This window comes from Balaenoptera physalus (genome assembly GCF_965194825.1).
Source record: "Balaenoptera physalus genome assembly, chromosome: 20".
NCBI lineage: Eukaryota > Metazoa > Chordata > Mammalia > Artiodactyla > Balaenopteridae > Balaenoptera > Balaenoptera physalus.
In genome coordinates, this window is record NC_138901.1 from 42,790,898 (window position 1) to 42,806,158 (window position 15,261).

General features: G+C 41.2%; 1 protein-coding gene across 3 annotated transcripts in view; it reads left to right on the forward strand.

Annotated features, from left to right (window-relative positions):
• Positions 1-15,261, forward strand: part of AATF (apoptosis antagonizing transcription factor) — a 103,048-nt gene that overhangs the window by 42,551 nt on the left and 45,236 nt on the right. The window lies entirely within an intron of this gene.

The following is a 15,261-nucleotide window of genomic DNA, read 5'->3' on the forward strand; positions in this document are numbered from 1 at the left end:
TCTGCTACTGTTGATTATAATAAGTGTAGTGCTTTGAAGATAGAAGGAATTGCTAGAGGTTGAAATCTAGTCCCGTTCTCAATATCTCTTCACAAACATTTCCCCCGTTCTTTCCCTGACGCTGTGATCTGCTGTTGTGCTGCTCTTTTTTTTTTTTTTTTTAATTTTATTTATTTATTTATTTATTTTTGGCTGTGTTGAGCCTTCGCTGCTGCGTGCTGGCTTTCTCTAGCTGCGGGGAGCGGGGGCTGCTCTTCATTGCGGTGCGCGGGCTTCTCATTGCGGTGGCTTCTCTTGTTGCGGAGCACGGGCTCTAGGCACGCGGGCTTCAGTAGTTGTGGCATGTGGGCTCAGTCGCTGTGGCTCATAGGCTCTAGAGCGCAGGCTCAGTAGTTGTGGTGCACAGGCTTAGTTGCTCCGTGGCATGTGGGATCTTCCCGGCCCAGGGCTCGAACCCGTGTCCCGTGCATTGGCAGGTGGATTCTCACCCACTGCGCCACCAGGGAAGCCCTGTGCTGCTCTTTTTGATGATGGTGGTGACCGTTAAGGTAGACTAAACATCCAGGCTGTTCTAAAGAACTAAAATAATTTCCTGTAATCCTGGGTATCTTGATAAGTCATGCTTCTTAATGAAATGTGCTTTAGGATGCACCCTCTCTAGCTCTGGAGAGTTGAGGATGCTGTTCAGCAGTGATAAACCAGTTTTGATTGAGCCATTATTTTATCAAGATGAATTTTTATTTTCCTCTGCTGAATTTTTAGTGTTAACTTTTGCCGAAGAATTTGCAGATGCTTGTTGGAGGTTTAGCTATGACGACAGTACTATGTAGTATATGGAATACGAAGGAAGGAACTTAGGAAAATTACACTGTGAAGCAAGTAGGACAAGCGATTCTATATTGGGGATGCCTCTGGTTTTGCCCTAAAAAAAAAAAGAGAGAGACTTTTAATTAATCTTGCTGTTCACTCTGTGATGTTCAATAAAATTATTGCTGTAAGTCTCAAAAGTAATGATGAGAGGGTATAGGAAAGAGGATTGATGTAGCCCCAGGTGTTCCTAGTCAGAGGTCCTGATTCCTTTTTCCTTTTGTTCTCTTATTATATCCATTTGTCAGAAGAATAGGGGATTCTGTTTTGTTCTAGAGTGTCCAAGGAAGTACCTGATATGGGATATTAATGCTGTATAATTGTGTGAGATCATGGGAGACAGTCAAAAATATTCCAGTCTTCATTAATTGAAGTGTACATTGTTCAATGGAAAGTGCATCATAAATTAAATAGGCTTAATAAAATAAACTGAAATTACTGGGGGAGACGTTGCTTCCCCTGGCAATCCTTAGTCTGAAAGATATATATATTTATATATTTTTATATATATATATAGAGAGAGAGAGAGAGAGTTTTTTTTTGGCCTGGAGGTCTGCTGAAAAAGAAATAGCATTACTTGATTGGCCCTTCATCCCAATTAATAATTTTAACTTTGATAAATTCTGATTTCAGTTATGACTAGTCACATCTTAGCTTTTCCCCTTGCTGGTTAATTGGGGTGCTGGGGTTAATCTAAATTAAAACTTAAACTAATAGAGGTCAGCAAGGCAGCTGAAACACCTGAGTGAAACAAATGGGGCTGCCAGGTGCAACTTTATCTTGGCTGTTTCCCAAGAGGGAAGTGGCAGCAAATTGGAGTTGTTTCAGCCTTCTGTAAAGGTGAATGATGGGTGACACTTGTTAATGTACAGCATCTCCGGAAGCATTCCAGATTGCTTTGCTGCCGTACCAACTGCTGCCATCCATGCACAGTCAGTAGGAACTGGACCAGTTGCCAACATCTGGCAGCACAGCAAGGAATGGGTGCAAGTCTCGAAACCCTGCAGATTCTAAATATGGTGCTTAGAAGTGTGCAGGCTTTAATCACTTACCACTCTTTGGCAGCAGGCTACGACAGCTTATCCTAGCCTCGTACATCACATCCCGACATCTGCTGAGCCGCAAGGCAGCTGCACATTCATTTTCTTTTCTTGCCTTTTCTCTTTGCCTCCTGTTCCTCTTCTTCCCACTACCATCCCCCCTGCCCCCACCCTGCCTTCCTCCCTTCAGTTTTTCTCCCCCTCCCCAATATGCTTCTTGGGAGAGATGATCTGTAAAGATTACTGCTTCATTGTGTGCAAGTAATTGTGGTGATGCCAGGCCCTTGACAGACACAACATAGCACCTGTTCTGCTGACCTGGTTAATTTCTTCTGTTGAGTGGGATTTGCCAGAGATTGGAGCTGAAGCCAGTTCAATGATAAGGCTAAAGAAAATGGCTGTATGTTTTCTGTCACCTCCCAATTAAATTGGCTTCATAAAGTGCTTTCCTTTATTTGTCAGGGTAGTAAGCCTGAGCTAAGTGTTGCATTCAGAAGTGGTACAATGTATTACAATGGGCCTGTGAGTTTTCATTTGTGTTTTTTTATGTGGTCATAGGGAAGAGCTGGGTGGTGAATATAATACATCTGCCTTTTTTTAAAAAGATAAACCATACTTGAAGCCAGACTCTCTGGGTCCATGTTTTGTAAGGAAGAGATTATAGCCACATTGAATTTTAATGTTTCATTGTAAGGGTTTAAAGGCTTACTTGGTTAATTCAGGTGTCACAAGGCTTTGTAAATGCCCTCACCGTTGAGAATGGTGTTCAGGGTCAGAACACCCAACACATACACACTCTCTTTGTTTCACAATGGGCCTTAAGTTACTACAACTTACAAAATATGTCTGCATTATTTAATAAAGGTACATGTATATGTGTATGTGTGTATAAGCATATACATGGGGGGGGGGACCCTGAGGAGTATCAGATATTGTAAGTAATCATCCCGTTTTTGAGCTGAAAAGAACCACACAAGAACCTGAGTCCCTGAGATGTTAAGTAACTTCATGCAAGTCATATAGTAAATGGCAACACTAGTACTTGACCTCAAGACTGCTTAGGCCAAGTCCTGTTCTTCACATACCTTTATTTCTTAAATATTTCATTCGTGAGCCATAAAAAGGCTTCACTATAGTATTACAGTTTTCAGTTCGTAAAAAACTAAGCTTCATTTTCTTAGAACCAGAAGAAATATTATGTGTGTTAGAAAGTAATTTTTTTCCCTTTGAAGGCAAATGATTTATTAAACTCCTGGTTTCTTAACAATTCTAATGAAAAAATTAGCCTTCTAGTTGTGTTACTGGTTTGTTTGGAAACTGGAGTTGCTGAAAGCCCAAAGTGTGCCCAGTGGTGACCGTTTCAGGAGGGAAACTGTTCACTGGCTGCAAACATTGCCGAATCTCACCCGCTGATGGAATCAGTTTGCATCTGGCTTAGCTCTTGTCAGAGCTCATCCCTGAAGATGAGTTCACAAAAGATGAAGGTTGCAAATGACCATGAAGGATGAGCCATTCAGAAATGTGTTCAGTATCTATTTTTCATTTTCACGATCCCGTTTGCTACTTTTTTAACATCAAGTGCTTTTAAGATGTGTTGTCTGTATCTCCATTTAAAGTTTTTGTTTGTTTTGATTTGCTTTTTTTAAACCATCCATTGATTTTTGACTTGATAGGCCTGAGTTCTTAAAGAATCGAGGAAGGACTAATGTTTACTGAACACTAGTTATGTGCCAGCTCCTGGACTGAGTAGACAGGTACTTGACTCACGTCTTTATTTAATCCTCCCAAGATCTCCATGTTGAGATATGACTGCACTTAGTAATATGCTGTGTAGTAAAGTGACTGGTTTTATTCTTTTCGTAGCCAAGACCTCAAACTAGTTTCTTGTCACCTCGTGAGGTATTTTGTTCTGAAACGACTAATTGAGCTTAGATATTGACAGATTGATACCTGGATTTCTGAGGGTTCATTAGGATTTTGTATGTTGCTTCTAGCTCTGTTTAGTTTTGATCTGGTTTGTCCTGTCACTTTGAATTTAACCAGGAGCGTCTGGAGAAAGGCATAATAGGTTCTGTTCTTTAGATGACCACTTTGATGGGTTAAATCTCTCCTTTCATTTGCCATCAGGACATGTCTGTAACTGACCCTGCCACACGCTGGACTTTTGTGTCCAAGACATTTGATAATGCCATAAACAAGTAATTACTAATTCAGTGAACTATTAAAAGTCAATAATGTTAAGAAATAGAGAAGAGGCAAGCTTTCTGACAAGCTGGTTTACTTTAATTAAATTGGTGAGTGATTAATATGGACGGCTGATGTGGTGGCTTTAATTGTATGCATTTGGATCGTAGTGTGAATAAGGAATGTGTGAAGCCATTCCTACGGTTAAGGCAATACTGTGTTCTTGCTGGCATGTATCTTTCCAGCAGTTCAGTTGATGGCTAAGAGTATGCTTTAAGGTTTGATTTGAACCTCCTCCTTTTAATTTGTTGTGGAAAACAGATCCCTTCTGTTCAGAGCAGTATTTCATTTTTAGGTTGACTTTGAAATGTTGCTGTTATTTAAGATGTGGATGATGTTTCTTAAAATTTTGATAACATTTATTACGTATAGACCTTTATGGTGACTTTAGAGAGGACGTGTATGTGAAGTACACAAATTTGAAGATTGAAATTACAGTTAAAGTTATAGGAGAGAGGGACTTCCCTGCTGGCGCAGTGGTTAAGAATCCGCCTGCCAATGCAGGGGACACAGGTTTAATCCCTGGTCCGGGAAGATCCCACATGCCGCGGAGCAACTAAGCCCGTGCGCCGCAACTACTGAGCCTGCACGCCTAGAGCCCACGAGCCACAACTACTGAAGCCCGCACATCTAGAGCCTGTGCTCCGCAACAAGAGAAGCCACCGCAATGAGAAGCCCGCGCACCGCAACGAAGAGTAGCCCCCGCTCGCCACAGCTAGAGAAAGCCCACGTGCAACAACGAAGACCCAACGCAGCCAAAAAAAAAAAAAGTTATAGGAGAGAGTTAATCAGTTAGATTTCTTTAAGACATAATAAAGGTGTTAAACAAACTCCAAACCAATATCAATGTCCAATTAAGCCCCAGTTTTAATAATTACAAGATTATTTTTTGACCATGTGTAAGAATTTTATTTGAGATGCATTCTAGTTCCTGTGCTGCTGTTGTTGATCTGTCAGTGTTTAGACCCAATACGGTATCAGCATCGGCACTGGATGGCATTGGATGGCATTGGGTTGCCAGCGTGGGCTCACTGTTGTGCAGGCTGCACAGAACAGGAGCCCAGAAGCCACATTTTAAACTCAAGGTCGAGAAATTTCATCACAGGGCAGCGTCAGGGTAAGGCACACACGACTGGCTCTGATTTCTTTCAGTTTCCTTGCTTTAAAAAACACCGGAGCCTGACTTCAGTACTACTGCTTCGTTTAGACAAAGGTAAAAAAAACCTCAGAACAAAGCCTAAAATAGTACATTTGATGGAGCCAGCTAGGAAACAGATAAGAATTGGCTTAGAACTATCGAAGAAACTTTTCGAACATAAGTGGTGCCTTGGCAGTTTACTAGGCAAATATGTGGCCAAAATTGCGTTTTCTATACTACTAATAAGCCCAGTGTCAGCTGGCTGAGTGTAAATTAAACACAGGACTCCAGCAGTATTTTAGTAGACCCAAGTAAAGAATTTAGCACTTCAGAAATGGGGAACACTACCTGTTTACTAAAGTAGGCATGATGTCTCCTTGTGAAATTATATTCAATGTATAGCTCCTTTAAAGTAAATTATAGGGACCATGACTTAGCATAGAAAGGGGAAGTTAATAAGCATCTTAAAATATGTGTATTGTAGATCTAGAATAGAACCTAATTGCTGTAAAGTTAGATAGCGTCTTTGAAAATCATCAATGCCAAACGACTTTTTACAAACTAGGGCCTAGAGGAAGTAAGTGACTAGGATAGGATCACCTCATTTAGGACATTGAAACCCATGTGCTCTTGTTCCCAGTTTGATTTTCTTTCTAGCATATTCTGCCGCCTTTTGATCTGACACACTTAAAAATCCACTTGAGCGTTTCCTTTTCAGATTTATATCTGTTTAGGAAATTGGAGATCCAGTGTATCTGTTTGCATTCTGACAATTCACATGTTACCACTTTTGTGCAATTATGAACTTCATTCACTTAACAACTGCTGTACCAGATGCTAGGTTTACAAAGACTAATAAGAGAAAACCCCTGCCCAAGGAATTTGTGTCATCTGACGAGCAAGATTCTCCTCAATTTTGTATAGTCACACAGCTCCTCTTGAAAAGTATGACTTTGGTAAAATTTAAGTGGTGAAAATAAATGGTGCAAGAGAGCAATCAGGTCCTTGATATAAAAACGTACATGTAGTTGCCTAGTGTTGTCTTACCACAAATGTGCCTCAGACATTCGTTAGCATACAGGTTTTTCCCTCAACAGACACCTGATCTAATTCCTAAAGTCATGTCTCAATAACCTGTAAAAGACTCTAAGAGATGCTGTTAGATATAAACTCTGGATAATAGTATAAATTCACTATTTTCCAGGCATATAGTCATTGTTAGAAGCCAGTATTGAGATGCCGGTATCCACTGAAACCAATTTCAGATTAGAAGAGCATTCAGGGGACTCCCCTGGTTGTCCAGTGGGTAAGACTACATGCTCCCAATGCAGGGGGCCTGGGTTTGATCCCTGGTCGGCGAACTAGATCCTGCATGCCGCAACTAAGAGTCCGCAGGCCGCAACTAAGCAGTCCGCACACCGCAACTGAGACCGGGCACAGCCAAAATAAATAAATAAATATTAAAAAAGAAGAAGAAGAAGAGGAAGAGCATTCAGGGAGACACTGCTTTGGGAAAGATCCCTGGTCTTCTCCTTACTTGCTGCAAGTAATAATAAATCCTTCCTTCTCCTCCACCAAAAAAAAAGGAAAAAAAGAAGAGCATATTCAGGTTGATGATGGGTATTTGAGGGTTCATTTTGCTGTAGCCAACTTTTGTGTATTTTTGAAGTTTTCTGTAATAAAAAGTTAAGGAGAAGAAAAGCCTTCAGATTTCTTTCCTCCATCAATTGTTTCAGCAAATAGGTGAGTATCTACTGTATATTTATTGAGTAACTGTTGTTCTAGGCTGTGCTGCCTAATGCAGTAGCCGCTAGCCACGTGTAGCTATTTAAATTGTAGTTAATTAATTAAAATAAGGTTGAAAATTCAGTTTGTCAGTCATGCGAGCCCCATTTCAAGTGCTGCAGCCACGTGTGCTAGTGGCTACTGTAGTGGACAGTGCAAACACTGAGCATTCCCAGCATCACAGAAAGGTCTCTCGGAGCTCTTTTAGGGGCTGGAACAAAGCCAGGTCCTGCCCTCATGAGCATTCATTCTAGCTTAGAGACAGGATGATAGTGTGAGCCTGCAGTGGAAAACCATTAAAGAAGGGGGTCTAGGGTAGGGATGGGATGGTCCAGGGATAAGGTGGTATTTGAGCAGAGCAGGAAGGGCAGAGAGCAACAGAACCATGTAGGTATTGGGGGAAGAGCGTTGGGGACAAAGGGAATGGCAAGTGCCAAGTCTCTGAGACATTGCAGAGGCTAGCATGTTCCAGGAAAGTCGGGGAGGCCAGTGCCACTGGGGTGAGTAGGTAAGAAAGAGTGGGCTAGGAGAGGAAGTCAGAGAGGTAATGGGGGGCCAGGTCCTGAAGGACCTTGTAGGCCACTGTAAGGCTTTGGCTTTCACTGTGACTGAGATGGGAAGCCACTAGAGGGTTCTGAACAGAGGAGTGACAAGATTGGACTGATATTTTTGAAGAATCGCTCTGATGACTGTGTTGAGAATAAACTCTAAGGAGGCAGGGTGGCAAACAGGAAATAGGAGACTCTCATGATAGTCTGGGCAAGGGATGGTGGTGGCCGGAACTAGGATGCTTTGGAGGGACTGCTGAGAAGTGGTTGGACTCTGAATTTATGCTGAAAGTGGAACTGACAGGATTGGTTGATAGGTTGTGTGTGGAGTGTGGAAAAGAGGTGTCCAGGACTTCAAGATTTTTGGTCTGAGCAATTGGATGGATGAAGTTTCTGTTTACTGAGATGGGGAAAAACAGTGAGAGAAGCTAGTTTGGAGGAGAAATCTGGAACTCAGCTTTGGTTATACTAGGTTTTTTTCCCCCCATGGACCTGTGTTGGCTTTAATTATTTTGATTCTAAATCAGTTACATTAAGTTTAAGATACCTCTGAAGCATTCATAGGGAGCTGTTGAAGAGGTAGTTATGCATATAATTTTGGAGTCCATGGAGAGGTCTGAACAGAAGGTGTGAGTCTTAGAGCCATCAGATTGTATTTAATACCGTGAGACTGGATAAGATCACCTAGGGATTGAAGGTAGAGAGAAAAAGGGAAGAGATTCAAAGCCTAAATCCTGGGGCATTCCAAAATTTAGAGGCTGGGGAGCGAGAGGACCCAGCAAAGGTGTTTGAGAAGGTGAGAGAGAATAAAGGAAGAGTGATTTCCCAGGTTCCATATCAAAGTGTTTCAAGAAGGAGGGAATCCAGTATCATCCTGATACCAAAACCAGGCAAAAACATCACAAAGAAAGAAGATTGCAGACCAATATCTCTAATGAATATAGATGTAAAAGTCAACAATCTACTAGCAAACTCAGTCCAGCAACACATAAAGAAGATTATATACCATGACTAAGTGGGATTTAGCCCAGGAACGCAAGATTGTTTTAGCATCAAAAATCAATGTGGGACTTCTCTGGTGGCGCAGCGGTTAAGAATCTGCCTGCCAGTGCAGGGGACATGGATTCGAGCCCGGGTCCGGGAAGATCCCACATGCCGCGGAGCAATTAAGCCCGTGCACCACAACTACTGAGCCTGCGCTCTAGAGCCCACGGGCCACAACTACTGAGCCCGTGCACCTAGAGCCCCTGCTCCGCAACAAGAGAAGCCACTGCAATGAGAAGCCCGTGTACCACAAGGAAGAGTAGCCCCTGCTCGCTGCAACTAGAGAAAGCCTGCGTGCAGCAATGAAGACCCAATGCAGCCAAAAATAAATAAATAAATAAATAAATGTAAATAATCAGTTTATGTATGTATACATATAGGTGATTCACTTTGTTGTGCAGCAGAAACTAACAACATTGTAAAGCAATTATACTCCAATAAAGATATTAAAAAATCAATTAATGTAATATACCGTATTGATAGATAAGGACCAAAACCACATGATCATCTCAATAGATGTAGAAAAATATTTGACATCCTTTCATGATTAAAAAAAAAAACACTCAACAAACTAGGGATAGAAGAGAACTTCCTTACCTAGTAAAGAACATCTGTGAAAACCCATAGCTAACATCCTATTCAGTGGTAAGACAGAAAGCTTTCCCCTAAGATTAGGAATATGGCAAGGATGTCCACTCTTGCCGCTAATATTCAACATTGTAGTGGAGTTTCTAGCCAGGGCAGTTAGACAAGATAAAGAAATAAAAGGCATCCAAATTGGAAAAGAAGTAAAACTATCTCTTATTTGCAGATGGCATGATCCTATATATATAGAATCCCAAAGAAGCCACCAGAAAGCTGCTAGCTCTAATAAACAAATCTAGCAGAGTTGCAGGATACAAGATGAACACACAAAAATCAGTTGTGTTTCTATACACCAGCAGTAAGCAATCTGAAAAGGAAACTAAGAAAGCTATTCCATTTACAGTAGCATCCAAAAGCGTAAAATACCTGAGAATAAATTTAACCAAGAAGGTAAAAGACTTGTATGTGGAAAGCTATAAACATTGCTGAAGGAAATTTTAAAAGACCTAAATAAATGGAAAGCCATCCCATGTTCTTGGATTAGAAGACTTCATGTTGTTAAGATGACAGTACTCCCCTAATTGATCTACAGATTCAACATAATCTCTATCAGAATCCCAGCTGCCCTTCTGCAGAAATTGGTGAGCTGATCCTAAAATTCATATGGAAATGCAAGGGACCCAGAATAGCCAAAACAATCTTGAAAAATATCAAAGTTGGAGGACTCATTAATTTCAAAACTTACTGCAAAGCTACAGTAATAAAGATGTTGTGGTACTGGTATAAGGTTAGGCATATAGATCAATAGAATACAATTGAGAATCCAGAAATAAACCTTTACGTTTATGGTCAGTTGATTTTTGACAGGGGTGCCAAGACAATTCGATGGGGAGAGAAGTCTTTTGAATAAACAATGCTAGGACAACTGGATATCCACGTGCAAAAGAATGAAGCTAGAGCCCTCCCTCATACCTACACAAAGATTAACTTGAAGTAGATCATATACGTAAATACAAGAGCTAGAACTATAAAACTTTTAGAAGAAAACACAGGAATAAATCTTCATGACCTTTGGTTAGGAAATAGTTTCTTAAATATGACAACAAAAGCACAAGTGACAAAATGAAAAACAGATACATTGGACTTCATTGAAATTGAAAACTTTTGAGCTGTGAAAGTTACCATCAGGAGTGTGAAAAGACCCACAGAATGGGAGAAAATATTTGCAAATCATATATTTGATAAAGGACTGGTATCTAGAATATATAAAGAACTCTTACACTCAATAATAAAAGCAAATAACCTACTGAAAAATGGCAAATTATCTGAATAAACATTTCTCCAAAGAAGATATTTAAGTGACCAGTAAGGAAGAGATGCTCACCGTCGTTAGTCTTTAGGGAAATGCAAACCAGAACAACAGTGAATACTACTTTTCACTATAGGATAGCTATAATCAAAAAAGACAGATGAGGGAATTCCGTGATGGTCCAGCGGTTAGGGCTCCATGCTTCCACTGAAGGGGCATGGGTTCAATCCCTGGTCTGGGAACTAAGATCCCGAGTGCCGCACAGCGCGGCCAGAAAGAAAAACAACAACAACAAAAGAACACCAAAACAGAAAAAAAGACAGATGATAAGCTTTGGGAGGGTATGGAGAATTTGGAACCCTCATACATTGCTGGGGGGAATATAAATTGGTGCAGCCTCTATGGAATATAGTTTGGTAGTTGCTCAAATCATTAAATGTAGAGTTACCATATGACCTAGCAATTCTACTCTTAGGTATATACCCAAAAGAAATAAAATTATATGTCCACACAGAACTTGTACCTGAATATTTGCAGCATTATTCATAATAGCCACAAAGGAAACAACCCAAATGGCTGTCAACTGATAAATGGATAAACAAAATGTGGTATATCCATATAATAGAATATTATTCGGCCATAAATAGGATAAAGTACTGATCCTTGTTGCTACAACATGGATAAACCTTGAAAGCATTGTGATAAGTTAAGTGAAGCAAGGGATTCACAAAAGACCACCATATATTATATGATTTATGAAATGCTCTGAATAGGCACATTTATAGAAACAGAAAGTGGATTAGTGGTTGTTTAGGGCTGGGAGTGTTGGGGTGAAAGGGGGAGTAACAGCTAATGAGTAATGGGTTTCTTTTGGGAGTGATAAAAATATTCTAAAATTGATTGTGGCGATGGTTGCACAACTCGGTGAATATACAAAACCATTGAATCGTACAATTTAAATTGGTGAATTGTATGGTATGTGAATGGTATCTGAATAAAGTTTTTTTTTTTTTTTAAAGAAGAGAGTGACATACTATGTTAAATGTTGCAGATAGATCAAGTAAGATAAGGAGTGAGAATTGACCATTCGTTTTATTTATTTATTTTTTAAGATTTTTTTTTTTGTTTTTGATGTGGACCATTTTTAAAGTCTTTATTGAATTTGTTACAATATTGCTTCTGTTTTATGTTTTTGGTTTTTTGGCCGAGGGGCATGTGGAATCTTAGCTCCCTGACCAGGGATCGAACCCGCACCCCCTGCGTTGGAAGGCAAAGTCTTAACCACTGGACCGTCAGGGAAGTCCTGACCATTCGTTTTAGCACCATGGAAGCCATTGGTGACCTTCACAAAAACTGTTTTGGTAGAGTGATGAAGCGGCTTCAAGAGAGAACGGAGGGAGAAAAGTTGGAGACAGTGAGTGTAGACAGTCTCGAGGCGGCTTGTGCTAAAGGGAACAAATGGGGTAGCAGAGGGTCCGGAGCGAGTTTTTTGTTTGGTTCTAAGGTAGATGTCCTTTGTATGCTGTTTGTTTCCTGATGGAAATGATCCAGTAGAGGACAGCATGCATGTTTCAGGAATGAGGTCAGAACTGCTGGTGAGTACACAGTAGAGAGGGGATGGTCTGATGGACAGTTCGTCCGTAGGTATTGGAGGGAAGGCAGGGGTGTAGCTGCCCTTGCAAATAGCTGTGGGGTGGGAGCATGTGGAGGTTCTTATCGGAGTGCAGGGGCTGGAGGTTGAGAAAGGAGGAGGTGTGGCAGAGTCACCTAAGCGAGCGGGAGAGTGAGTAGATGGGGAAACGAGTGGAGTTATCCGGTAGCGCTGAAGACCCACATAAGGCTGGTGGAAATGATTTTAAAGTGAGTGAGACCAGTTCACTCCTTCTTGTCTTTTTCTCCAGTCAGCTCAGCCACATGGATGCAGGTACTGAGATTTAACATGGTTTGGGGTTTTGCCAAGGAAGTACAGGTACATGATCCCTTATCTGCAATTCTCAAAATTCAAAGAGTTCTGAAAACTCATAGTATTTTGTTTTGTTTGTTTTGGGAAGTTTGGTAGAACATTGTGGTGGCAACATCTGATCTGAATGGTTCTGAAGCTATATAAACCTGTAAGGCTTTTATTTGTTCCACTTAGTGGAAATGTTCATGTATTTTGCTGCAGAAATATATTAATGTGTTTGACTTCGGGTTGCTGCCCCAGGCTTTACTGGGACATTTATGGTATATACACTGTATCACCTTCCCCCAAATCGAGAAAGTTCTGGATTCCAAGACACATCAATCCTCAAGGGATTGTTAATCTGTATGACAAAGGGACAGCGTGCAGGGGAGTCGAGGATGTTTACCAGGAGTGACTATCCTGATGGACTGTGGAATTACATGCACCTGAGTAAGGAGAGAAGGGAGCATGTGAGGAGCGGAGGAGGCATGCTGAACAGGTGGCAGGATCAATGGGTTATCGATCCCGGTGGGGCTGAAGAATTACTGGAGTCTGAATCCTGGAAAGAGAGGTGGAGGTTTGTTTCAGCTGGGCTCTTAATCCTTAAAGGACATAATTACAGAATACAAGTTGGTACTGCCCTTTTGGTTTCTTACTTGTGAATCCTTTTTAGTAAGATCTCTAGTTCTGAGTGACTCCCTCTTTATTCTTTCGGTACAAACGATATATTGTATGGTGTCATTAAAAGAATCATTGCCAAAGAATGCCCAGAAATAGTCAGTGATTGAGCTGGTGTCCCAAAGGATATATAAGCCCTCTCCTCACCTTTTTTTTTTTTTTTTTTTAATTTTTATTTATTTATTTATTTATTTTTGGCTGTGTTGGGTCTTCGTTTCTGTGCGAGGGCTTTCTCTAGTTGCGGCGAGCGGGGGCCAGTCTTCATCGCGGTGCGCGGGCCTCTCACTCTCGCAGCCTCTCTTGTTGCGGAGCACAGGCTCCAGACGCGCAGGCTCAGTAGCTGTGGCGCACGGGCCTAGTTGCTCCGTGGCATGTGGGATCTTCCCAGACCAGGGCTCGAACCCATGTCCCCTGCACTGGCAGGCAGATTCTCAACCACTGCGCCACCAGGGAAGCCCCTCACCTTTTTTATAGGTAGAATAAATATACATATACACAAACACCAGGACATCTGCCTGGTGACCAAGGGACAGAATACTGGAAATGGGGGCTGTTGGAAGTTCTAAACAATAGCACTCCTGGCACGTTGTAACTTTTGGTATAGATTAGGAAGAGTGGGTTAATGCAGTCACTTAGTCCTTGTACAATTCTTTTTATGTGTAGGAAAAAGAAAGGAAAAGCAAATTGGCAAAAAGAAGTTCTTTAGCAGTCGAATTGCCTAATTCTCACTCTGTCTTCACACATCAGAGCCTAATACTGATAGTGATTTACTTACACTTCTAGTTAATAAGTAGACATTGGGAGACACTATATATCACACCTAATAGAACATATGGGGTCTGATGAGAAAGTTTTCTGTTTTGACTAATAAATTTTAACCCAAATGGCCAAGCCAAGTGAAATATCATGGCCTTTGAAATATTTTAGAACTTGTGCTGAGAAAACAGCGTGACTTTATTCAGTGAATGGATTTATCATCCCTTCCAAATCGCAGGCCTTAGCTCCAGCTCTGGAGTGGAGGCACGAGGCAACACTGAATCAGAAAGTGGAAAAACTAGTCAATCCTTAGAGACCAAGGGCAGTGAGGCAGAGTTAGCTGACTTTTTCAGTGGTAGCCTCTAGCTTTACATTTTCTGATTTTAGTAAGCAAAGGTGGGTTATCTGTAACTTCAGTAGTAAGATGCACTTGGGTTTTATTCATACACCCTGATTTCCCTCCATTCTTCCCTGTGTTATTATTCTGGTAGGTATTGTACTTGCCACTGCAGAAGTTGGGTGCTTTTCATCTTTGATCACAATATCTAGAACTCAACTCTTTCCTTTTAGAAATATCATTGAATAGTCACTGTGTATGAGGCCGTGTGCAGAGTTCTGTGGGAGGAGAGAATTTGAGTGAGAGTGTACCCTGCCCTCAAGACGCTTACAGCCAAGCAAGGGAGACGACATGAACTTAGACAACCAGAGTGCTTGGCGAGGGGGTGATAAAGAATTCAGGAGAGGGAGAGATTAATAACAGTCTGGGAGAATTAGAGAAGGCTGCCGGGAGGAGATGGCATTTGATCCAGGCCCTTGCAAAAGGATAGAGAGGGTGATCTGGAGGGTGAGGTTGAGGGGCAGGCTGAGGAGGAGGGGACTGTGGGAGCAGAGGTGGTGGGGTGGTCACAGATCATGGAAAGGGAAGAGCAGTTAGTTGTCCTAATAGAATAAATGATAAGGGAGAGCATCGCTTTTGCCCCAATTTAGCATGGCCTAGTTTGGGAGAGCTCTGCAAGTAATAGCCTACTTGGCAAGTATTGACTCACTATTTTTTGTGAATCTTCTGTGCTTTTTACATTTTCTTCCTTCCATTCTGCTTTTCCTTCATTTTATGTCTTATTTGTTATCTACTGTTGACAACCAGTAGAAAGGAACATTGAATTACTGTACTTGTTCATTGCTGTTGTTAGCAGCTGTCGTGATTCAGCTCTGGAAGGTGTTGAATTTTCTTGTCCCAAATTGCATTTTGTGATTATCTGATGAGTATTGTTATCTGATGTTGACAGTGTTTCTCTTTATTGGAATATTTACATTTTGCTAAGTGC